The sequence below is a fragment of the Hemiscyllium ocellatum genome, chromosome 9 (genome assembly GCF_020745735.1).
Source record: "Hemiscyllium ocellatum isolate sHemOce1 chromosome 9, sHemOce1.pat.X.cur, whole genome shotgun sequence".
NCBI classification, from domain to species: domain Eukaryota; kingdom Metazoa; phylum Chordata; class Chondrichthyes; order Orectolobiformes; family Hemiscylliidae; genus Hemiscyllium; species Hemiscyllium ocellatum.
This window is the reverse complement of record NC_083409.1, coordinates 108063816-108089961: the sequence shown is the minus strand read 5'-3', so window position 1 is coordinate 108089961 and position 26146 is coordinate 108063816. Positions and strand designations below refer to the sequence as shown.

Here is a 26146-nt window from a genome sequence, read left to right as displayed (position 1 = left end):
ATGTGGTGCTGGAGAAACACAGCATCCGAGGAGCAGGAGAATCAATGTTTCGGGCATAAGCCCTTCTTCAGGAATGAGGCTGGTGTGCCAAGTGGGCTGAGATAAAAGATCGGGGGGAGGGAATTTGGGGAAGGGGTGCTGGGAATACGATAGGTGGAAGGAGGTGAGGGTGAGGGTTATAGGCTGGAGAGGGGGTGGGGGTGGAGAGGTCGGGAAGAAGAGGTCAAGAGGGTGGTGCTAATTCCAAGGGTTGGGACTGAGATAAGGTGGGGGGAGGGAAAATGAGGGAGCTGGAGAAATCTACATTCATCCCGTGTAGTTGGAGGGTTCCTAGGCAGAAGATGAGGCGCTCTGCCTTCAGGCATGTTATTGGCGGAGTGGAAGGGGGAGCTAAAGTGTTCAGCCAGGGGGTGGTTGGGTTGGTTGGTGCGGGTGTCCCAGAGGTGTTCCCTGAAATGTTCTGCAAGTAGCCGGCCTGTCTCCCCAATGTAGAGGAGACCACATCGGGCGCAGCGGATACAGTAAATGATGTGTGTGGAGGTGCAGGTGAATTTGTGATGGATATAGAAGGATCCATTGGGGCCTTGGTGAGGGGGGAGGTGTGGGTGCAAGTTTTGCACTTCTTGCAGTTGCAGGGGAAGGTGCCGGGAGTGGAAGTTGGGTTGGTGGGGGGGTGGTGGACCTGATGAGGGAGTGGCGGAGGGAGTGGTCTCTCCTGAATGCTGATAGGGGGTGGAGAGGGAAATATATCCCTGGTGGTGGGGTCTGTTTGGAGATGGCAGAAATGGTGGATAATGATACGATGTAGCTGGAGGTTGGTGGGGTGGAAGGTGAGGACCAGTGGGGTTCTGTCCTGGTGGCGATTGGAGGGGCAGGGCTCAAGGGCAGAGGAGTGGGAAGTGGAGGAGATCCGCTGGAGAGCGTCGTCGATCACGTCGGAGGGGAAATTGCAGTCTTTGAAGAAGGAGGCCATTTGAGTTGTTCGGTAGTGGAATTGGTCCTCCTGGGAGCAGATGCGGCAGAAGCGAAGGAATTGGGAATATGGGATGGCGTTTTTACAAGGGGCGGGAGGGAGGAGGTGTAATCTAGGCAGCTGTGGGAGTCAGTCGGTTTGTAGTAAATGTCTGTGTTGAGTCGGTCACCTGAGATAGAAATGGAGAGGTCTAGGAAGGGACGGAGGAGTCTGAGACGGTCCAGGTAAATGGTCGGGGTGGAAGGTGTTGGTAAAGTGGATGAACTGTTCAACCTCCTCGTGGGAGCATGAGGTAGCGCCAATACAGTCATCGATGTAGCGGAGGAAAAGGTGGGGGGTGGTGCCAGTGTAGCTGCGGAAGATGGACTGTTCCACATATCCTACGAAGAGGCAGGCATAGCTGGGGCCCATGCGGGTGCCCATGGCTACTCCTTTGGTTTGGAGGAAGTGGGAGGATTGGAAGGAGAAGTTGTTATGAGTGAGGACCAGTTCAGTCAGTCGAAGGAGGGTGTCAGTGGAAGGGTACTGGTTGGTGCGGCGGGACAGCAAGAAGAGGAGGGCTTTGAGGCCTTTGTGATGGGGGATGGAGATGTACAGGGACTGGATGTCCATGGTGCAGATAAGGTGTTGGGGGCAGGGGAAGCGAAAATCATGGAGGAGGTGGAGGGCGTGGGTGGTGTCCCGAACGTGGGTGTGGAGTTCTTCGACTAAGGGGGATAGGACAGTTTTGAGGTATGCAGAGATGATTTCGGTGGGGCAGGAGGAGGCTGAGACAATGGGTCGGCCGGGGCAGTCAGGTTTGTGGATTTTGGGCAGGAGGTAGAAACGGGCGGTGCGGGGTTGTGGGACTATGAGCTTGGAGGCGGTGGATGAGAGATCCCCTGAGGTGACGAGGTTATGGATGGTCTGGGAGATGATGGTTTGGTGGTGTGAGGTGGGATCATGGTCAAGGGCTGTAGGAGGAGGCGTCCGCGAGTTGGCGTCTAGCTTCAGTGGTATAAAGATCGGTGCGCCAAACTACCACCACACCTCCCTTGTCTGACAATTTGATAGTGAGCTTTGGGTTGGAACGGAGCAAGTGGAGGGCTGCACGTTCTGAGGGTGAGAGGTTGCAGTGGGTGAGAGGGGTGGAGAGGTTGAGGCGATCAATGTCGCGGCGGCAGTTGGATATGAAGAGATCGAGGGCGGGTAAGAGGTCAGCACGGGGTGTCCAAGTGGATGGGGTGTGTTGGAGGCAGGAGAAGGGGTCATCAGAGGGTGGGCGAGAATCCTGGTTGAAGAAGTAGGCGCGGAGGCGAAGACGGCGGAAGAAATGCTCGATATCTAGCCGTGTGTCGAACTCAGGTAACGTTATGGGTTCAACTCCCGATGAAATTTGGACTCAATAAAAATCTGGAATTAAGACTCTGGTAATAATAACTATGAAACCATGGCTGGTTATCAGGAAAGCCAATCTGGTTCACTCACAGGGAAGGGAAGTGCCATGTGACTCCAGGTCTACAGTCATGTGGTTGACTCTAGCAATAAATGGTGACTTGGCCAGCAAAGTCAATATCTTTTGAATGAATTAGAAATAAAAGTAACTCAAGACCGTCACACCGAGATGAGGAAAATTGTTGATCTCTTCCATATCAGTAAGATTTCATGAGTGATAGCTTGACATTTAAATTGGTGACTCAAAGATGGGAAGTGGAGATCTCAGTGCGAAACAGAGTCAATCATCTTGAAAGTGAACTGATTTAAATCGAGGCAATGGGATTGACCACGTGAGCACAAGGCAGTAGTTTTGCTCGGTGATGGTGCCCTAAAAATGTCAAACAGAAAAGCTGCTGCTTCTTTGCGCTGACTCTCCCCCTGACTGGACCGTTTCTGACATTGCCAGCTGGAGAGGTAAAGCCAACAGCTGGAAACCTGACTTTTGTTTTTTTTTGTTTCCTCGCTTAGGGTTTTTGGGGCTTGTCCAACGCATCTCATTTCCATGAGAGCCCAGAAGAGTAATCAACACACATCAGCTTGTCTGGCACTCCGGATGAAGGGAACGTCCCTCAGCCACCGAGTCCTGACTGCTGGGAATAGGGAAAGTGGCCAGCCCTCGCACGTTCCAGGTCCTTCCAAGCATTCTGCCAAGGTGTAACTGTGCTGCGTTACCATCCCAACGGCTATGCTTCAAAAGAGAGAACAGCGGCCTGCGATGGAGCTTTGACACATCCGTGGAGTCGCGACAGGCACAAAATAAATGTCTTTTCAATCCATTTTACAATGTAGACATTGAATTCTTCAGAAACATTCAGAAATTTAAACTTGGAAGATTGTGGTATGTTGGTAATAGTGGACTAGTCAACAAAATCCCAGGCTAAGGTTCAGGGAAATATAGGACTCAATAATTTCATGTAATCTGAAATTAAATGCCAGCCTGCTAGCAACCATGTACCCATTGTTGTATAAAGCCACTCGGACTCATACAGCTGTACAGTGTGGAATCAGATACAGTCATAGAGTCATAGAGATGCACAGCATGTAAACAGATCCTTCGGTCTAAGTTGTTCATACCAACCAGATATCCTAAATTAATCTAGTCCCATTTGCCAGCAAGGGCCCATATCCCTCTAAACCCTTCCTATTCATATACCTATCCAGATGCCTTTTAAATGCTGTAATTGTACCAACCTCCACCACTTCCTCTGGCAACTCATTCCATATACACACCACCCTCTGCATGAAAATGTTACCCCTTAGGTCCCTTTTAGATCTTTCCCCTCTCACCCTAAACCTATGTCCTCTAGTTCTGGACTCCCCCACCCCAGGGCATAGACCTTGTCTATTCAACCTATTCGTGCCCCTCATGATTTTATAAACCTCTATAAGGTCACTCCTCAGCTTCTGACGCTCCAGGGAAAACAGCCCCAGCCTATTCAACCTCTCCCTATAGCTCAAATCCTCCAACATCCTTGTATATTTTTTCTGAACCCTTTCAGGTTTCACAACATCCTTCCGATAGCAGAGAGATCAGAATTGAATGCAGTATTCCAAAAGTAGCCAAACCAATGTCCTGTACAGTCTCAACATGACCTCCCAACTCCTATACTCAGTGCACTGACCAATTGCAGGGTTACAGGGATAGGGTAGGAGAGTGGGTCTGGGTAAGATGCACTTTGGAGTGTCAGTGTGGGCTTGATTGGCTGAACGGCCTGTAGGGATTCTGGGATTCTTCTGTGATTATATTCGAAGCAGGAAGGCTGGCAGGATGGGACATCCAAATGAAACGTCTGCTTCTCTCCAATTCCACAGGGTTTCTCCTGATTTGTTGCACCTTTACTCCACCCAACTGGTGGAACATCCGTGGCACTGCTTACACATAACCGGCATGTGGACACCATTTGGAAGAAGGAAGTTCTGGCATTTGCAAGGCTCTACCACAACCCCAGGAAGTCCCAACATGCTTTAGCAGGAAATGAAGCACCTTGGAAACACCGCCACCTGTTGTAGCGCAGGCAACGTGATGCATAGCAAGATCCCACAGACAGCATGGTGACAATGAGAGGATGAAGTTTGATGGATAAGTATTGGCTAGCACACTGGGGAAAACTCCCCGGCTCTTTCTAAAAGTTGTGCCAGCGAGTCTACTGCTACCAGCTGGAGGAGGAGGCTAGGCATTAGTCTGATGCCATTCTGATAGATGGGTACCTTTGTATTCTCATAGTGCTGCCCTGGGAATGCGAATGATCAACTCAGCACCTGCTCCCAGACCTAACAGCCAAGTTCCCAGCCCCATGGCCATTAAAGTCACAGCTTCTAACAGTAGGTGATTGCTGAATAGAAACATGCCCGTTTCATTTCCAACAATGGGAGGAAGTCATCAATTTCTCTGTGCTCCTTGAACAGGGAATATTGAGCAGAAATGCAAAAACAATCAAGCATCTGTGGTTTTAATCAGATCTCTCTGCAGCAACACACTGTATTCTCAAAGACTTCACTTGACATTAGTAGAGTCCTTTGTAGTGGCAGATGTGTTAAAGACTTCCGCGCTTTGAAATATTGTCAATCGCACCTAAATCCCAATGAATATTTTAGAATTTAATCACTCCGTAGCTGGGGTTTGAATCTGCACAAATCAGTGCTCCACAACTCAGTGCACACATTTGGCAAAAGGTAATATGCAGCTGAGCCCAATGCATGGCAAGTCCTGGCTTCCATCGCCTGACTTCACTGTGTGAACCAGCCTCTCCTGCTTGTCTGGAAGTCAGGCCAGTGCCCAATGTCAGTGAACCTGCCCCTGCATTCACCTTGGAATGAGTGTGAAGGTCTCCTCACCCCTCTCCCCCCTCTCCAAACCCACCTTGCTCCAGTGTGGAATGGAATGGGATCCTCAAATGGTACTGCAGACGTTGGAGATTAGAGTCAAGATTAGAGTGGTGCTGGAAAAGCACAGCAGGTCAGGCAGCATCCAAGGAGCAGGAAAATCGACATTTCCGGCAAAAGCCCTTCATCACGAATGAGGCCTGATTTTCCTGCTCCTCGGATGCTTCCTGACCTGCTGAGCTTTTCCAGCAACACTTTAATCTTGATCCTCAAATGGTGCTTTGGAGGCATGAGCAAGGGGACAGTGAGGCCTCCTGTAGTCCAAATACTTATCTTCTAAGCTTGGACATTAGAGTGACACGGATTCATGCAGCACCTTTAATGACCAAAGGTGTCTCAATATGTTTCACATTCAATTAAATACTATTGCAATGTCGAAGCTTGTTGAAGGGTTTGACAGAGCACATACAGTTGGGATGTTTCCCCTGGCTGATAAGTTGAGAACTATAGGACACACTCCCAGAATAATGGGGAGGCTATTTCGGATATAAGCTGAAAATGTGTTGCTGGAAAAGTGCAGCAGGTCAGCCAGCATCCAAGGAGCAGGAGAGTCGACGTTTCGGGCATGAGCCCTTCTTTCTGAAGAAGGGCTCATGCCCAAAACGTCGATTCTCCTGCTCCTTGGATGCTGCCTGACCTGCTACGCTTTTCCAGCAACACATTTTCAACTCTGATCTCCAGCATTTGCAGCCCTCACTTTCTCCTATTTCGGATATAAACCAGAAAAGTTTTCTTCACTCTAGAGAGTGATAATTTGTTGGAATTCTCAATCCCAGAGGGCTGTGAAAGGTCAATCGTTGACTATGGTCAGGACTGAGAGTGACAGATTTGTAAATATAACCAGTTTTACGGGATATGAAGGCACTACAGGAATATAGAACTAGATTCAAGATGATTAACCAAGGATCTGGAGTGGTATAGCAGATTTGAGGGGCTGAATGGCCAGCTCCTGCTTCCTATGTAGTGCAGTAATTGTCATACTGCCAGAAGTGGAGGCAGACAACTGACACAGACAAGCTACAAGAGCAGGTCAGAGGTTAGGAATCTGAGTAACTCACCTTCTGACTCCCTAAAGTCTGTCCACCATCGACAAGACACAAGTCAGGAGTGTGATGGAATATTCCCCACTTGCCTGGGTGGATGCAGCTCCAACAACACTCAAGAAGCTTGATACCACCCAAGGCAAAGCAGCCCACTTGAATAGGACCACATCCATAAACACCCACTCCCTGCACCACCGATACTCATTAGCAGCAGTGTGTACTATCTACAAGATGCACTGTAGAAATTCACACAAGATCCTAAGACAATATCTTCCAAACCCACGACCACTTCCACCTAGAAGGCCAAGGGACATGGGAACACCAGCACCTGCAAGTTCCCCTCCAAGCCCCTCACCATCCTGACTTGGAAATGTATCGACCGTTCCTTCGGTGTTGCTGAGTTAGAATCCTGGAATTCCCTCCGTATTGGCATTGTGGGTCAACCTACAACAACATTGACTGCAGCAGTTCAAGAAGGCAGCTCACCACCACCTTCTCAAGGGGAAACTAGGGATGGGCAATAAATGCTGGGCCCAAGACAACACGCCCATGTTGTATGATGAAGTAAAACAAGAAACTCCCATAAGTGTGGTTATCTGGTTAATCCTGATGTTGGTCAAAGGATACCGGGGCAACATTGTTCTGCACCGTATTAGTGCTGCAAGATTTTTCACAGCCCCCTATAGACAGGACCCCAGTTTAAGATCAAATCTTCAACCCTGTATGCCAACATAATCAAAGACCCCTCCCACCCCAGTTATACTTTTCCATTGGGCATGAGATACAAAAACTGAAACACACAGACTGACAAATTGAAGAACAGCTTCTTCCCCGCTGCTATGATACTTCTGAATGGGCCTCTCAAATTTTAAATTTAATGTTGATCGCAGTCATTGTGCACCTTCTCTGTAGCTGTAACATTGTATTTGTGTTCTATTACCCTGATTCACTTTGTATGGTATGGTCTCCCTCTACTGCACACAAAACAAAACTTTCCATTGTATCTACCTACACATGACAAGAATAAATCAGAAATCACACAACACCAGGTTACAGTCCAACAGGTTTATTTGAAATCACAAGCTTTTGCTACACTGCCCTTTCATAGGTGACAGAGGAGCAGTGCTCCAAAAGCTTGTGATTTCAAATAAACCTGTTGGGGTATAACCTGGTGCTGTGTGATTTCTGACCTTGTCCACCTCTGCCCAACACCAGCATCTCCACATCATGAATGAATCAAAATCATTGCATTGCAGCTCTCCAGTGAATACCAGGCTGGGTTTTGTGCTTATAGTTCTGGATTGGCATTCAAATTCACAACTTCCCTGACTCAGAAGAGAGAGCTCTACCCTTGCAGCCAAGACTGACACATGGGGAACAGCCAGGCTGGAAAAGGTGTTCAGAGTGTGTGTGGTGCAATAACTGCCAGTTGCCTCAGTGCAGGAAAGAACTGGCAAACTAGATAAACATAGACAGACTCAACAGTCTGGCCTCAGATAAGTCAAGCATTGGCACTTCAGCAAGCTTTTCATCTGGCAACGCTTCTCGTCAGCTTCCAATCTGGGGTCTTTCCATTGTCCTGGACTGCCTGAGCTTCACTGGTTAGTGAGCCAAGACTACATGTTTGCTCAGCTCTGCCTTTGGCACAGTGTGGACAATGGTAACTGTGCATACCACACCAGTGACAGGATTCTGGATTAGAGTGGTGCTGGAAAAGCACAGCAGCTCAGGCAGCATCTGAGGAGCAGGGAAATCGACGTTTCAGGCAAAAGCTCTTTTTCAGGAATAGAGGTTTTACCATACCAGTGACATCCTACTGGCAAGTGGGTGCAACTCCCTCACTGGGTTAATACACTGGAAATCAAGCCCTTCTATTCCCGGAGATGTCACAAAAGTTAGAAATCTAATCAATGAATGCAAAGTCTCCAGCTTACCTGTCAGATATGTTCCAGTTAACAGAAAACACACAGCAGGTTTCTGTTCTTAATAAGAACAACTATCTATTACAAATGGATTCTAACCACAAGGTGAATAACTATGAACTGTCAGTGTCTAACTAATGTTACAAAACCCAAACCCCCTTCTTTAAAAATCCCTACACACATGCAGACACAGACAAACAAAGAAAAAAAAAACTGGTGTCATGGATGAAGGGGAAAGAAATACTGGAGAAACAGTTCAATAACACTAGCCCTCAGGACTCATTGGGTGTTCCTTTTGTTTCCCAAGTCCTTCAGTTCTCTGGCCTTTTCCTATAGGTTCTTTCACAGGAGGTACAGAGTAATTGGTTCACAAATTACAAAGTCTCTTAACGTATTGGATAAAAGTAAAATCTTACAGCAACTGGTGGGAGAAAACAATTGGATTTCTTTAGCTTTGCGTATTTTCACTGGAGAGAGAGGGAGACCATACCTCCCATTGCAGAGGTCCCAGGGATTCTCTCTACATTGCTTATTCCCACAAGCTGCTTAGCAACTCAGGAACCAATCAAAACATTGCCATCAGGCTGATGACTATTGGCACCCAATAATAGTCATAATTCCACTAAACAATCAGCCCCTTGTTGCTGGCCAAATCTCACTTGGTACATCCCATGCTGCCTATTAAAACCACCTCCAATGGCCTGAAAAACAACAGTGGTAAACACAATTCAGAATAAGCACCATCAGCTTGCTTTTTAAAGTATTTGTTGAGGTGCTGGGGTTGGACTGGGGTGCACAAAGTCAGAAGTCACACCACGTTATAGTCCAACAGATTTACAAGTAGTGAGTCTATAATGTGATAGCTGATTCTTGTGCAATCCTGTGTTATAGAAAACCACACTTTATAAACAGCACTTAGAGTGCTGGCAATGTTAACGTTTGTGCTTTAAAAGCAGTGTCCGCAATTTGTCAATTCACGTTAACAAAACGCACATTTTAACAGAATGACCTCCCCCATGCACTTGAAATCACAAGCTTTTGGAGTGTTGCTCCTTCATCACCTGACAAAGGGGCAGTGCTCCAGAAGCCTGTGATTTGAAATAAAGCTGTTGGACTATGAGTCGGTGACATGTGACTTCTGACTGCTTCCTTTATTATCGAGCAATCCTCTTTGCTGTTCAGAACACAATAAAAAAAACAGTAGAGTGTAAAGCTGCAATCTTTACAGGAGGTAATGTGTAAGTGCGTTGTGATCAGTTTCCAGGTCAGTCCAACACTGGCATCTCCAAATCAGGTCTTTCTCAGGTGGGAATGTCTTGACTTGCAACTGGTTTGGTGGCAAATATGCCAAGTATGTTGCTCTTGCCAATTACATGCAGGGTTTAGGAGGTAGGTAAAAACAAAATCGCCTCTCTTTTCATTTTTTTGTTTTGCTTTGAGAATCGATGCAGATGACTTGAGAATGGCAGTCCTGTGAGGGTTCCTGAGGAGCTGCCTTAATCCGTGTCAGATTCAGACTGGAGATGGCAGGAGCTCTGACTCAGATGAGGGCTGTGACTCACACACTGGCTCCGTGTCAGATGATACGGCTGATAACGAGACACCCCCCTGCCCGAGCATGAGCAGCGAAAAGATAGCTCTGAAGAAGCCACATCTCTCTCAGTCTGCAGTGTGTGGTGTCATCTTCATCACCACTCGCAGCCTGTGCTGCGGTGTGACACTTTCCCTGAGTAACACTTCAACAGAATTCATCTCAAATAGCCTGTCACTCGCATGTCAGTTTGTCATAGGGAGGACAAGACCATACAAAATGGTCTCCTTCAATAGCTCAATCAGACAGTAGCTGAGCTAATCATATCTTTAACCATGCCCCTTGTCTGCCTTTGATTTTCTTCAGACAGTATGTTCCCCTTCCAGCAAACAAGCCTTGAGTTGCCAGGAACAAACTTTCCTCCAATTTTATTTTTTTTATGCCCCTGCGATTTCGGTAAGTATCTGGCTCTTTTGAAATCTTCTGCAGTCAGTTAAAGGGGCTGCGTTGTTGTCAGGGGAGCTTGTGGGCTGCGGGGCCACGTGAGTGAAAGGGAAGACTGACTTAGACGGGGAGGTTCGGAGTTACTGTGAAGTCAGGGCACGCACATTTGGCAGTGTACTGTAGTGGGACAGAACGATCAAACTCCGGCTGTGATGTGAACTAGCTGTCAGCACCCAGACAGGGCTCAGGTCAGCAGTGGGTGGTGAGAGTGCAGGCAGGAAGCAGCCAGTCAAGATAAGAAATATCGTGGAATATTAGTGGAGATGAGGTCACATAGAGATGCTCAAAAAAAGCTGCAGTGGCTTTCCTGAGAGCCGTTAGGGTGATGAGGAGGTGGGAATGAAATCATGAAGAGGTTGGGCAGAAGAAATCAGAGGAGAGGGATTGATACGCCAATTTGTTTTATTCATTGATGGAATCACTGGCCATCACATTATTGCCCATCTGTAGAAGGTGAGGGTGAGCTGCCTTCTTGAACAGTTGCAATCTTAAGAGTTATAGAGTCCCTTCGGTCCAACCCGTCCATGCTGACCAGATATCCCAACCCAATCTGGTCCCACCTGCCAGCAACCGGCCCATATCCCTCCAAACCCTTCCTATTCCTATACCCATCCAGATGCCTCTTAAATGTTGTAAATGTACTAGCCTCCACCACTTCCTCTGGCAGCTCATTCCTCTGCATGAAAACGTTGCCCCTTAGGTCTCTTTTATATCTTTTCCCTCTCACCCTAAACCTATGCCCTCTAGTTCTGGACTCCCCGACCCTAGGGAAAAAAATTTGTCTATTTACCCTATCCATGCCCGTCATGATTTTGTAACTTCTATAAGGTCACCTTTCAGCCTCTGATGCTCTCGGGAAAACAGCCCCAGTCCTAAGGCACATAGCCGATAGAGAGGGGTTCCAGGATTTCGGCACATTAACACTGGAGTGACAGTCACTAACTCACCTCATGCTCCTCCAAAGCCTTTCCACAAGTCAGGAGTGTGCTTGAATCCTTTTGTCTTATGGATGCAGCTTCAACAAAATTCAAGATGTTTGACACCATCAGGACAAAGCAGCCCACTTGATTGGCACCACATCCACAAGCATCCACTTCCTCCACAATGGATACACAGTGGCAACAGTGTGTTTCATCTACAAGATGTTCCATAATATTTCACCAAGGCTCCTTCAACAGCTATTTCTCAACTCTTAACCACTGGAAGGGCAAGGATAGCTGATGTATGGGAACACCACATCTGTAATATCCCCTCAAAGTCACACACCATCCTGACTTGAAAATATATCGCTATTCTTTCATTGTTGATGGGCCACAGTCCTGACCTCCCTCCCTCAGAGCATTGTGGAGGCTCTGAAGCCCCAAAACACTGCAGAGCTTCAAGAAAACAGCTCATCCTGATGTACTCAGGCCAATCAGGGATGGGAGAAAGTGAGGACTGGAGATAAGAGCTGAAAAATGTGTTGCTGGAAAAGCGCAGCAGGTCAGGCAGCATCAGGGATGGACAATAAATAACGGTCCAGCCAGCAACACACATCCCTGAAATGAATAAATGAAAAACAGATAAAAAATATCTAACAACGGCTGTTCAATCAGAATTTACAAATATTAACAAGACATTTCAAGAGTGCCTGCAACTTCTCCCTTGGTTCAAAGCTTACTTTATATGTTACACTGACTAAATGTTGAAACCCCCCTTTTCCAGAACTGGGCTTACTACTCTGTCAATGTTTAATGTGATGACGCAGCCTATTCTCAATCAGTTCCATCACTTCCAAAGCAAAATTCAGATCATCTTCTTGGGTACTGCACTCCTTAGCACATGATGCAGAAAATTTAAAAATCTCATTGGCTGTCCAAATTTTTCTGCAAATCAATAGGCAACTTTTCCAGTTTTTAGCATCATTGCTCAGTGATACTCTGCTCCCTGACACACTATCCAGAGTATGGCGCTGGAAAAGCACAGCAGGTCAGGCAGCATCTGAGGAACAGAAGAATCAACATTTTGGGGTGGTCTTTTCCATCACCATAGACTTGATTCTGATTACCAGCATCTGCAGTCCGCATTTTCTCCTGTACAACACACTATCGCAGGTAATTGTGCTCTGTACACCCAATGCCATCTACATCAATTACTCTGACGTTACAAGCAACAGGTCCCCATAACTGCATGATCCAAAACATATTGCAGGTAATTGGAGAGGATTTAACTTTCTAACATTGACGTTACAATTTAGATGTATTGTTCAGGCTGTCTACCAGAAACCTTGGGCAGCCAGTTTTCCATTGATAATGGCATACTCACGACCGCTGGAATCGAAACACTCCCCCACCCTGATCCCCTCTGGCTGATGTGAAGTTCATCTTACATAGACACACACACTCACTCTCACACACGCACACACACACTCACTTACTCTCACTCACACACACACTCTCACACGCACACAGACACACACACACACATACATTCACAGACACACTTACTCACTTTCTCTCACACACAGACACACGCGCACTTACTCACTTAGTCTCATACAGACACACACTTACTCACTTACTCACATACAGACATACACACGCACTTACTCTCACACACAGACACACACACGCACTTACTTACTCTCAGACACACACATACATGCACATACTCACTTACACTCACAAGGGCACGCACTCACTTATTCTCACACATAGACACACACGCACACACTCACTTATTCTCATGCACACACACACGCACACACCCACTTATTTTCACGCACACAGAAACACACGCACACATTCACTTATTCTCACACACACAGACACACACGCACACACTCACTCACACACACACACATACTCACTCTCAGACACACACAGACACACACGCACACACACACTCTCACACGGACACACATGCACACACGTACTTATTCTCACACACACGCGCACACTCACTTATTGTCTCTCACACACACACTTATTATCACACACACACACGCACACACTCACTTATTCTCATGCACACAGAAACACACGCACACATTCACTTACTCTCACACACACACACATAGACACACAGGCACACACTCATATACACACCCTCACACACACGTACACTCATTCTGAGTGGGCCTCTTTGTTGAAAAGAATGTTTTTGGCTTTGGAATCAGAATTAAAGAGTGTATGAGGTGGTTATTCAAACCACTGAACTGGTTCTCGCCTCTTAAAACTGTTGCTTGTTCCTAGCAGGTAGGAGGAGGATGGTGACGCAATCAGAATGACAATGGACTGACAATCCAGTTGAATACCCTGGCAACGTTGGTTCAAATCCCATCACTGGGAGTTGGACTTCCAAGTCATTCAGTAAAACTGGATTACTAAAACCACCTTAGTACAGGTAAGCATGACAGCTATTCAGATTGCAGAAGCAATGTTCTTGAGGAAGGTGTGTCCCTTACCTGATCAGGCCTTGGTGCGATTGCAACCCCAAGCAGAGAGTCATAGAGCATAGAAAACAGACCCTTCAGTCCAACATGTCCATCCCAAACTGAACTAGTCCCATTTATCAGTGTTTGGTCCATATCCCTCCAAACCTTTTCTATTCATGTACTTGTCCAAATGTCTTTTAAATGTTGTAATTGTACCTACACAGAACCTCTACATCTCATATTTAGGTCATGGGAGTTAACATGTGTATGATAATGTGACAGTTAGAGATCATCAGCTAATCACTCTGATTTGACATGCCAATTGGAATGGTGGCACAGGAGGGAGGTCAGCCAGCCAAATGTATGGCTAGGGGGAAGAACAGAAATTGAAATACAGTACAGAATCCTTAAGTATGGAAGCAGGCCATTCAGCCCATCAAATCCACGCCGGCACTCCGAAGAGCATCCCATCCAGACTCACCCCATCCCTCAGCAGCTACGGGTTACATTCCATGACTCGGGGGACTTAGCTTCATCAGATACTTATCCAAAAATCCAGAAGTAACCCATCCCAAGCCAAAGGCATGCAAGTCAGATGTTGAAAAGAACTCCAAGGGATGTGTGTGCATAGCCCTTTCCAAAATCGCACCATCTGTTGGCCCCAACACAAAGCCATTCCGATTCAGTGGGACTGACGCTGAATAAACAATTTCATTCAAAAAACCTTAGTGACATGAATGAAGATATGATATTTGTGCCATTGGCAGACTGAGTTATCCATTGTTCAAAACTTTATAGTTTTATTCACTTATGAGATGTGGCCATTGCCAGCTGGGCATTTATGGCTCATCCCTAGTTTCCCTTTGAGAAGGTGGTGGTGAGCTGCCTTCTTGAACCGCTGCAGTCCATCTCCTGTAGGTGGACTCACAATGCTCTTAGGGAGGGGATTCCAGGATTTTGAACCAGAAACACAGAAGGAATGGCCAAGTCAGGGTATTGAGTGGCCTATTGGGCAACTTCGAACATAAACATAGAACAGTACAGCACAGGAATAGACCCTTCAGCCCATCATGTCTGTACCAACCACAATGTCATTCTAAACTAATCCCATCTGCCTGCACACGGTCCATATCCCTCTACTGTCTTCCTGTTTACATGTCTGTCTAAGTACCCTTTAATCATTGCTGTTGTATCTGTTTCCACCATCTCCCCTGGCAGCACATTCCAGGCACCTACCAACCTGTGTGTAAAAACCTTGCCTCACATATCTCCTTTAAACATCCCCCTTCTCCGCTTAAACCTATGCCCCCTAGTATTTGACATTCCCATCCCAGGAAAGAATTCTGACTATCTAGGAGAAAATGAGGACTGCAGATGCTGGAGATCAGAGCTGAAAATGTGTTGCTAGAAAAGCGCAGCAGGTCAGGCAGCATCCAAGGAACAGGAGAATCGACGTTTCGGGCATGAGCCCTTCTTCAGGAAAGAGGAAAGTGTGTCCAGCAGGCTAAGATAAAAGGTAGGGAGGAGGGACTTGGGGTAGGGGCCTTGGAAATGCGATAGGTGGAAGAAGGTTAAGGTGAGGGTGATAAGGTGAGGGTGACAGGTCAGAGTGGGGTGGGGGCGGAGAGGTCAGGAAGAAGATTGCAGGTTAGGAAGGTGGTACTGAGTTCAAGGGTTGGGACTGAGACAAGGTGGGGGGAGGGGAAATGTGGAAACTGGAGAAACTGAGTTCATCCCTTGTGGTTGGAGGGTTCCTAGGCAGAGTTGAGGCGCTCTTCCTCCAGCCATCGTGTTGCTATGGTCCAGCGATGGAGGAGTCCAAGGACCTGCATTTCCTTGGTGGAGTGGGAGGGGGAGTTGAAGTGTTGAGCCACGGGGTGGTTGGGTTGGTTGGTCCAGGTGTCCCAGAGGTGTTCTCTGAAATGTTCCGCAAGTAGACGGCCTGTCTCCCCAATATAGAGGAGGCCACACCGCTGCACCCGATGTGGTGCATCATGGATAGGGTGAACAGCCAACGCCTTTTTCCCAGGGTAGGGGAGTCCAAAACTAGAGGGCATAGGCTTAGGGTGAGAGAGCTAAGATTTAAAAGGGACCCCAGGGGCAACTTTTTCATGCAGAGAGTGGTGCGTGTATGAAATGAACTGCCAGGGCATGTGGTGGAGGATGTTACATTTAAAACACTTATAAAGCATCTCGATGGGTACATGAATTGGACGGGTTTAGAGGGACATGGGCCAAACACGACTAGATTAATTTTGGATATCTAGCCAGAGTGGGTGAGTTAGGCCAAAGGGTCTGTTTTTGTGCTACACAACTCTATGTCAAATTTAGATCAGTAAAGAACATGGGTTAGACCCAGAGTAAAGCTCTCTCTACACAATGATCTGGTCAGATAGTGCAGAGCAGCCTGTACTTAGCTTGACCCGAGATAACACTGTTTTATAATGGGTCTAACCCATTCCAATCCCTGGCCTGAGAATATACGGGCTGACAATCAACAGCCAGAATAGAAAGGATGAGGCCTGACGATGAAGATTCACACAAAATTGATATCTGCTTAATACTGACACCAACCACCATGTTTTATTAAATAAAACATATAGGTATGTCTGGCTGGGGGAGAAAAAAAATGATGCAATCTCAGTTCATGCAAGGTTTGGCAGGCTATCAAAATCGTCAGTGCTGAGAAATCTAAATCATAGTTCAGCATGTTGGAGCAATCACTGTTTACATGCTTGTAAAGGATATGAACAATGTAAACTAACCTACAATCACAACATGTCCTTTGATGGCTCAATACCACAAATCTTGCATCACTGAGACACTATTTGACGTTTGCTGTTTGAATCAAGGCACAGACGGAGCTCATTCAAACTCCCTGTGTCTCCTCTTCTTATAATGCATTTCACCAAACATTAATCAGTTTTCTTCACGTGAAGACACCATGTTTTTCACAGCAAATCTCCCCTCAATGTCAGGCCCCACTGCCTCCCCACCTCTGCAGCGAGTGCTGGTAGATGCTGGGGTCTCACTCTGTGGTAAGCATTCAGCTAAGAAACTCACTCACAGCTCTCAACACAAGCAGAACTAACCATCAATGTAGCCAGAACTTATCCTACCCACAGCCAGCTTCCGAGCTTTAGTCACAGGTATTAAGAGCTGTGGAGCTGAGGGTATGCATGGTGGCTCAGTGGTTAGCACTGCTGCCTCACAGCGCTAGGGACCTAGGTTTAATTCCAACCCGGGTGACTGACTGTGGGGAGTTTCCCCATATCTGTGTGGGTTTCCTCCCACAGTCCAAAGATGTGTAGGCTAGCTGCTGAGACACTAAGTAGAGATGCTGTGATGTATAAATGCAAGCGGTTCTTTCTGTTGAAACAAAGCTGCCTATGTCAATAGAAGCCACTCAGCCAATCAGAACTGTGCTGGCTCTTTCATTGCTCAACCCAATTGGCCACATCCAACTCCTCTTCCTTATTCAGCCATCAGAAGGTGATGGTGGATCTGCAATCACTCTGTATTCAGCGCAGTTCCCCTGTTATCCACTGACTATACTAACTTGACCATCCAGAAAGCAGCTTATGAGCTGGACTTCTTCAGAGTTTATACTTAATCTTTGTGTCCTTTATGGAATCACAGGTCAAATGTGGAGGGGGAAAATGTGCACTGGCAGAAAAGCAGACTTGATCCACACTAGGGCTTCCCAAAGTTGGGGTCGAGAACCCAAGGCATCTGGATGATTATTTGGTCAGAAATGGTTTACAAAAGGATGTGGGGTAAAGGTAGGAGATTGACAGTGGATAATATCCTTTTTTAAAATTCATTCATGGAATGGGGTTTGTGTTGACTAGACTAGGATTTATTATCAATCCCCTATTGCCCAGAGCCAGTTAAGAGTCAAAACCAGGTTGCTACAGGTCTGGAGTCACATGTAGGCCATACCAGGTAGGAAAGACAGTTTCCTTTCAGAAAGGACATTGGTGAACCAGATGGGTTATTCCTGACAATCAACACATGGTCATCATTAGACTTTTAATTCCAGAGTTTTAAAAAAATTTGAATCCAAAGTCCCCCCCGGGTGGGATTTGAACCAGGTCACCAGAATATTACTTTGGTGTCTGGATTAAAAGCCCACAACAAAAAAAAACACCAGCTCATCACTTGACCCTCAAAGGGAGCCAGTGCAGACGCTGAAAGGGGCAAAGAAGACAATATATGTTTCCTGATAATTACAGTTGGATGATGTGAGCATGTTATGAGATGGTTGGATAATATAAAATATAATCATACGGACTAACCTGGAACCTGGACTATGTGAACACAGCTGGACAGAGATATTTGAGTAGATGTGCAAGGTTTTGACTGGAAATATGTTATCAGTAGAAACATTATAAAAACTATTGTTTTTGTGATAAAATTTGAGCTGTGTGGTATCGCTGATGGGTACAACTCCCATGCATGCTGAATGATATACAAACAAAGAAAGCTGAATCCTGTTTGGTTGAGAGAGATGGGTTAAAGGGTTTTAATGACTCTTTCAGGCAGGATGGACTGAATGGTCCCTCTCCGCACTGTAATAATTCTGTGGTGGGGGGGGTCATGAGTTGAGATTTTTGGATTTTGCAAGTTCCAGATATAAACAGCTGTTCCAGAGCTCAGATTGAGTTCTAATGGTTATGCTACTGCTCCTTAAGCCCCTCATACCTCTCTCTCACACCTCCCCTCCTTACCCCACTTCCTCATTACCCAGTCACCCAGAAGAGTCACAATCATTTTCAATCCTCGGAATGGAGTCACACTAGGAAAAAAGCAAAGACCTACACATTCGGCCTATGCAGATCCAAACCTTTCGAAAGCTCAATACCGCGAGTTGGATAAATTCCATACAGATACCAAAAAAAAATTACTCGTGCATTAACCTCTGAGAAGACAGATGTTACATAAAAGTAAATATTTACATATTGCATTGTGTTTTTAAAGCAAACACAATAGAACACATTCGCTTTCAAATCACCCGACAGATTTTTTAAAATGAGTCTACCTCTTTGTATTTGGTGAACTTCTATCAAGTTGGATTGGAAGGAAAGAATAAAAGGGCCATCAGTAATACATTAGCACCTCAATGCCATGCAAATATGTTCAATATTTTAGAAATGAAAATGTAATGCATCGTAATACTTATTTTTTCAAAAGCTTTTCACAGCTTCCCATTGAAGTGTGCAACTACGACAGGGGAAATTTGCCAAAAGCTAATATCCCACTTATTTCACACGGTTGCTTCCGATCACAACACAGTTGCTACTGGCAACCCTGTAAAAACTGAATCAGTCTTCACAGAATGTGGAGAGTTATTGGCTCCCCAGATGTACAGACAGGGTGGTCTGTAAGTCAACATTAAACAGCAAAGTGAACTGGCCAGTTTGGCCTATGTTAGGAGAGTAGGCCCATCTGTTTCTAACCTGTCTCTTGAAAAGTGCTAGCTGTGCTCAGTAGGGAGCATTTGTGCCAACAAGCCAGTTTGTTGTGGGTTCAAGTCCCAATTCAGAGACTGGCACGTGAAATCTATCACTGAGCCTTGTCTAGTTTCTTGTGCAAAGATGGAACACCAGTGCAGTGCTAGCTCAGCTTCAGATGTCGCCATGGTGCTGTTACAGAGGGAGCAGCAGTAAAGGAAAGATGATTTTGTTTGATTTAGTTCAGGATGGTATGTGGCCTGGATGGGAACTTGTGGTGTCCCCATGCATCTGTTGCCCCTTTATAAAGTCGTAGAGTCATACAGCACTGACACAGACTCTTCGGTCCAACTAGTCCATGCCGAATATAATCCCAAACCAGGTTAGTCCCATCTGCCTGCTCCTGGCCCATATAGCCCTTCAAATCTTTCCTATTCACAGATTTATCCAAATATCTTTTAAATGTCGTAGATGGACCCACATTCACCACTTCCTCAGGAAACCCACTCTACACGTGAAACACCCTCTATGTAAAAGAATTTGCCCCTCATGAGGTAGTAGAAGTCTTGGATTTAGAAGGTGCTGCCTCAGGAGTCTTGGTGAGTTTCAGTAATGCATCTTTGAGGGGGAGGTGGGTGGAGTCTGCGAGGGGGAACACCCTGGCAACACCAGAATGTTCCCTGCTATTGGCTACCTGCTGCTTCCTGGGGCTTAGAATCTGCCATGTTGACATCGCGGCTGGAAGATTAACTTTTATCTTTGGGAAGTTGGAATTCAGAGGTGAGCAATTGATGCTTCAGTTCCACACGACTTCTGGTTAATGTCTGGAGAATAAGCTTCAGCCTGGAACTGAACTTGGAAGGAATGAAGATCAAGAAGTGCAACAGACTCACTGAAATGAGAGCTGGGCTTTAAAGGGCTAAGTTAGAAGAGCAAGAGGAATAAAGTTTCCTCACATCCTCTCAAGTTAATTCAGTTAAAGAATGGTCTGATCAAAATGTCTAAAGTGATCACAGTATTGGATGGGGTAAATGCAGAGACTGATTTACAAGGCACTCCCCTCCCATAACAATCTTGGAATTCAAGCCAGACCCCTTCAGAATGAAAGCAGCAAGTACTATTATTTAATGTAAAAAAGGCAGCAAAAGTCTAGAAATTGAAAGATCACAGGAACTGCAACAAACAAAATATTGAAAATTGAGATTAGAATATTTCTAAGACTGCATGGAACACAGGTAGGTCAAATGAAGTTTAGGTACAGATCAGCCATGATCAGATTCGAAGAGTGATCAGAGTTTGAGGAGCTCAAGATTATATTCTATTCCAACACACTCAGTCCTTACTCTCCATGGAGATTGTAGTGTAGTGGTAATCTCATTGGATTAACAGCCTAGAAGGTTAAAACTGATACTCTGTTCAAGCCTCCCCACAGCAGCTGGCAGAACTTCAGTTTGATCCATCAGGAATCGATAGATAGTCACCAGTAGTGGCATCCTTACCCAGTCTGACTTATATGAAACTCCACACCCACTGCAATGGGGTTGACTCTTAACTGCCCTGAAAAAGCTGAGCAAGATATCAAGTTCAAGGGAAGTTACAGATGGGCTACATGTTCCATGAACTCACACTTCCCCCCCCCCCATTGTGGTGTAGGTATTTTCAAACCTGTTTCGAAGAATCACAGGTGAGGGGAGGAGCATAGAGCGGGAGGGGGAAAGAGAGAGGGGGGGGGTTGGGGGAGGGATGGGGAAAGAGGAGGAGAGGGGAAGACAGAGAGAGAGAGGGAGAGAAAGTGTGTGTGCTAGTGTGCATGTTTGTGTGATAGATGGAGAACGCAGGAAAGAGAGAAGAGGCAGCAAGAGAGAGAGTGAGTGTGTGAGAAACACGGAGAAAGAAAGAAAGTGAGATGGAGATGGAGAGAGAAAGAGAAAGAGAAGTTGGGGAAGAGACAAATATGAATGGAAAAGGATAGAGATGGACAAAGAGACATGGACAGAGAAAAAAAGCATGTGCAAGAGACAGAGAGAGAGAGAGATAAAGAGTGAGAGAAGAAGATGGAAAGGGAGAGAGATGGGCAGAAAGAGATGGAGACAGAGCAAGTGCAGGAGATGGAGAATGAGGGAGAGAGAGACAGAAAGTGTAAGAGAGAGAGAGGTAAGTGAGTGTAAAAGGGTTATTTCAGATCTCAAGCCAAGGTAGTTGAAGGTAGGGTCACCGATGGTGTGCTGGCATTACTGCAGAAATGGAGAGATACATAGGTCACTCATGTGAAGCGTGCAACAATTCATGGAGTCAAGCGGTTCATATAAATCTGCGATGATGTTGGGCCTTCATATGTTTGCCCCATTTCCCGCGCACTTTGTCACCTCTGGGTAAGATTGCATCTTTGCTAACAATATGAATGGCTTTTACTACAACTTTGAGGTGCCCGACAGTGCGTCTACTTCCTTTACTCACCCCCGTCATTCCGACAAGAGGAATAATCAAAATGTGTGTCAAGAGAAACTCAATACAACACTGAAAGGGGCATCAAAAGACATAGCAATCTCTAATTTTATTGTTACATCTGAGCTCAGCTGGTAACATTTTTATTTGAAAGAAGAAGGTTATGCATTCAGTGAATCTGAGTACAAAATCTCAGTTGACAGTTTTATTGAGTGCTGATGATACCAGAATTGTTTTGGCGAATGTTAACATCTCCTGACACAATTAAGAGTAGAACAAGCTAATGTCCCCCTACTATCAAAAACCAATCAGGTTGTATTATAATACTCCAATCAGCTGGGCTTTACCAAGAGTAGGTGGGGAACACAATTTTGCAATTTAAGAAATAAATCAATTGTTGAAAAGCGTAAGGCAGCTTAAAATAAAATCTCCACATCAGTTTTCACATCAGTGATGCCTTCCATTAATTGTCACAAGAACTCATCTTGTCCACTCATAATCGTGAACGAAAGAAATCTGCCATTCTTACCCTGATCTGGCCTACATGTGGCTCTAGACTCACAGCTATGGGTTGACCCTTAAACACCTCTGAGATGGTCCTAGCTAGCTAATCGGTTCAATGCATGATTGAATACTAGCCTCTCTGGGGATGCCTCCATCACGCCACAAGAAAGAGGAAGAGGAGTAGGCCATTTGGCATCTCACTACTGCTCCGCCATTTAATGGCTGATCTGACATTCCTCATTTTCTTGCTTTTCCCCCAAAATCCTTGATGCCCCAACTGATCAAGAACCTCATCCCATTCAATAACAAATAAAATTACTCCCACTCCCTTACTCGTTCTCCATGTCTTTTCAAAGCTTTGCATTTTGGGTGTTTACCCAATTCCGTTCACAAGTTCCTTTTGAATTTGCTTCCACTGCCCTTTCACACACTGTTACTCCTCACTGCGGTAGTGCAGTGGAATTTTAAGTCCTGCTGTTCCTAGAGGCACCACAACAGTTAAAGTATGTGGAATGTTCCAATTCACTTGTCTTTTTTGACACAGGTTGGCAGAAAACATGGGCCAGGTTTTAACATTTAACAATGACTACTATTTACTAAAAATAAAGAAATTCTAGCTAAAGGGAATCAATTACGAACCACTGACTTCTATTCAGTTGAATTTCTTGTAACTCTCTACCTTATAAAGTGTAAAACTCTCCCTACGTATACAGACAGACTCAAGAATACGTGAATGTGTGTTATGGGTAGTCATAGAGACGTACACCATGGAAACAGACCCTTCAGTCCAATATCCATGCTGACCAGATATCCTAAATTAATCTATCCTAAAGTAGTCCCATTTGCCAGCATTTGGCCCATATCCCTCTAAACCCTTCCTATTCATATACTCATCCAGATGCCTTTTAAATCCGGTAATTGTACCAGCCTCCACCGCTTCCTCGTCAATTCATTCCATACACGCACTGCCCTCTGAAAATTTTAAATCTTTCCCCTCTTACCTTAAACTGGTGCCATCTAGTTTTGGACTCCCCAACCTTGAGGAAATGACCTTGGTTATTTATCCTATCCATGCCCCTCATGATTTTATGAACTTCTACAATGTCACCCCCTCAGCCTCCTACGCTCCAGGGAAAACAGCCCCAGCCTGTTCAGCCTCTCCCTGTAGCTCAAACCCTCCAACCCTGGCAACGTCCTTGTAAATCTTTTCCGAACTCTTTAAAGTTTCACAACGACCTTCCTATAGCAGGGCAATCAGATTTGAACGAAGTATTTCAAAAGTGGCCTAGCCAATGACTTGTACAGCCGCAACATAACCTCCCAACTCCTATACTCAATGCACTGACCAGTAAAGGCAAGCATACCAAACGCCTTCTTCACTACCATGTCTAACTGCCAACTCCATGTTCAAGGAAGGGACAGACAGAGAAGGCAGTTGAATGCTCCCTCGTCAAGGGATCACTGAAGTGATCCGTTTGGATGGTCAAGACTTGCTGCACCTTGACCTTTCTTCTCTTGGCACTTTCACTTGCTCATAATAGGCACGGAAGGCTGGTTCACCTGATAATGTCTCTGATTTACTAAAGGTCACGGCCTACAGCAGCCGATGTAGGAAATAAATTAATCTTCTTTCAAACTGAGGAATTTTTAATATAATTAAATGATGGGTCCTTCTTTACTGGAGATCTAGTGGATTCTGCCCAATCATTCACACCTACAAACTGTTCAGCTACCTAGGAGCCAATCACATAGTTGTTGGTAGGCAGAATACTTTTGTCATCACCAATGGGTCGCCATTACCCAGACCAATCAGCTACGTGTTGCCAGCCAAATCTCCACTTGCAGACAGCCACTGGCTGCAGCTCGTCTGGAGTAACCTCCCCCACTACTTGAGCAAGCAACTGTGTAAGCAACACTTAGAATGAGCATCAGGAAACTTGCTTTCTAAAAAAAATTGCAGCCATCCTTAGCACAAACAACAATTTCTAAAACAGACCTTTCCTCAAATTCAGTACACTACCAAAATTACAAAAAAAAGGCCATAACATCACATTTCAGATCATAACAACTTGTTGTGTAAAATAAATTCCCATCTCCTTCCTAATTATTCTCAACCTTTGGCTGCTTATCAATGATCCTCAGGTCAGTGGTACAATTTCTCCGTATTAACTCAGTAAAAGTCCTTTCTAAACCTACGCAAAATCTCCTCGCTAAAGGATTTTGCTAGCTTGTAGGTAGCATTCATTGGTGAGATGTCTAATGCACAGTTCAGATGAACACCATTAGCCTGGGTTCAATTGCTGTTCCCACAGAGACAGACCTGGGACGTACCTCCGAGAAGGCAACAGCAAGCCGCCAGTGTCAAAAAATTGCTGAGCAAAACAGCTGAGGATAAAGCATCAGCTGAAAAAGAACTACGGAGATCTGTGCGCCTTTGGAAAATGTGTACGTGAACACTGGAGAACAATTCAGGTTTCTCTAACTGAGCTCCTTGTTATTTGCTATATTAATGCTCCCCAGCCGTTCCTCTTTTTTTCTCTCTCGGTCTCGCAGATCTTTTGCATAAAAAAAAATCAGCACACATGGATAAATTAGCAAGTTCCACACACTAGAAGTCCACAGATCTACTGTGCCTCCCTCTGTTTGATTGACCAATGCAGCCAACCCAGCCCTATGCTCTGGAACATTTATGACAAACTCCATTCCTTCACTGGACCTCCTCAGATCTTCTGGCCCGTAATCCTGCCGATGCATTCAAAGCTGCCTTTCCCAATCGCCTTAATCAAATTCCCAATTACACAGCATACCTAACAAACCCACTGCTTCCTCAACAGACATCTCCCAACACAAAACTCACTCTACGGGATCGACTAACACTGTCAAAATGTGTAGCGCTGGTGAAGCACAGCAGGTCAGGCAGCATCCGAGGAGCAGGAGAGTCAACGTTTCAGGCATAAGCCTTGATGATAAGCTTATGCCTGAAACATTGACTCTCCTGCTCCTCAGATGCTTCCTGACCTGCTGTGCTTTTCCAGCACCACATTTTTTGACTCTGATCCCCAGCATCCACAGTCCTCACTTTCTCCTAGATTAACACTGTGTTTGCTCTGGCCCGGATTCTCTACTTGCATGAACATCAGCATCCAACTGCATCACTGAGCATATCACATTCAAGAAAAAGGTGTCAAGTGAGCTGAAAACAAACCCAAATTTAGCTTGCTCAATGAAGCATTTCAGAAAAGAACTATTTTTTTTTCCCAATTTTGCTGTCAGGATAATGTTGAAGATTCAGTCGATAATCATCGCGGGTCAGGTAGCTGTAATGCCATTGAGCGGATGTGGTTCACACAGTAAAACCAGTGCCTTGGATGGTTTTAGCAGAAGCAGTAGCCATCAGTGTGGAACATTCAGTCATCAGTCACATGTCAACAAGTACATCTCCCGTGTTATGAGCAGCTGAGCGGTTCTGCTTCTGTGTTTCAGACATTTCTGGTCAGGAAAGTGCTCAACATTGCAAACCAGAGAGACTAGACCTGGCAGCAACCTAGAGGTGCTGCTGCAATCCTGACTGAAACGTGGAGACAAGCAAATTTGTACAGTACCCTCCCCAAATCTCAAGATGTCCCAAAACACATCGCAGCCAAAGAGGTACTCTTAAAACACGGTCGCTACTATAACAGGAGGAACCAATATGTGGACAGTAAGTAAAAAACCGAAAGAACTGCAGATGCAGTAAATCAGAAACAAAAACAGAAATTGCTAGAAAAGCTCAGCAGGTCTGGCAGCATCTGTGGAGAGAAATCAGAGTTAACATTTCAAGTCATATGACCTACCTGGGGCAGAACCCTCCACTTGGTTGGTCCCCAGTCCACCACCCTATGCAGTCACTCCATCCACTAGGACAAGTGCACCATATACCTTTCAAACCCATGACCTCTACCATTCAGGGAAGTCAAACATCGAGAGTTGTGAGTCATACCCCAAGAAACAGAAATGT

The 26146-nt window shown here is 45.6% G+C and overlaps 1 protein-coding gene across 9 annotated transcripts in view; it reads right to left on the bottom strand.

Annotated features, from left to right (window-relative positions):
• adgrl2a (adhesion G protein-coupled receptor L2a) overlaps window positions 1-26146 on the bottom strand; it is an 807643-nt gene that overhangs the window by 286464 nt on the left and 495033 nt on the right. The gene's annotated exons all lie outside the window — the stretch shown is intronic.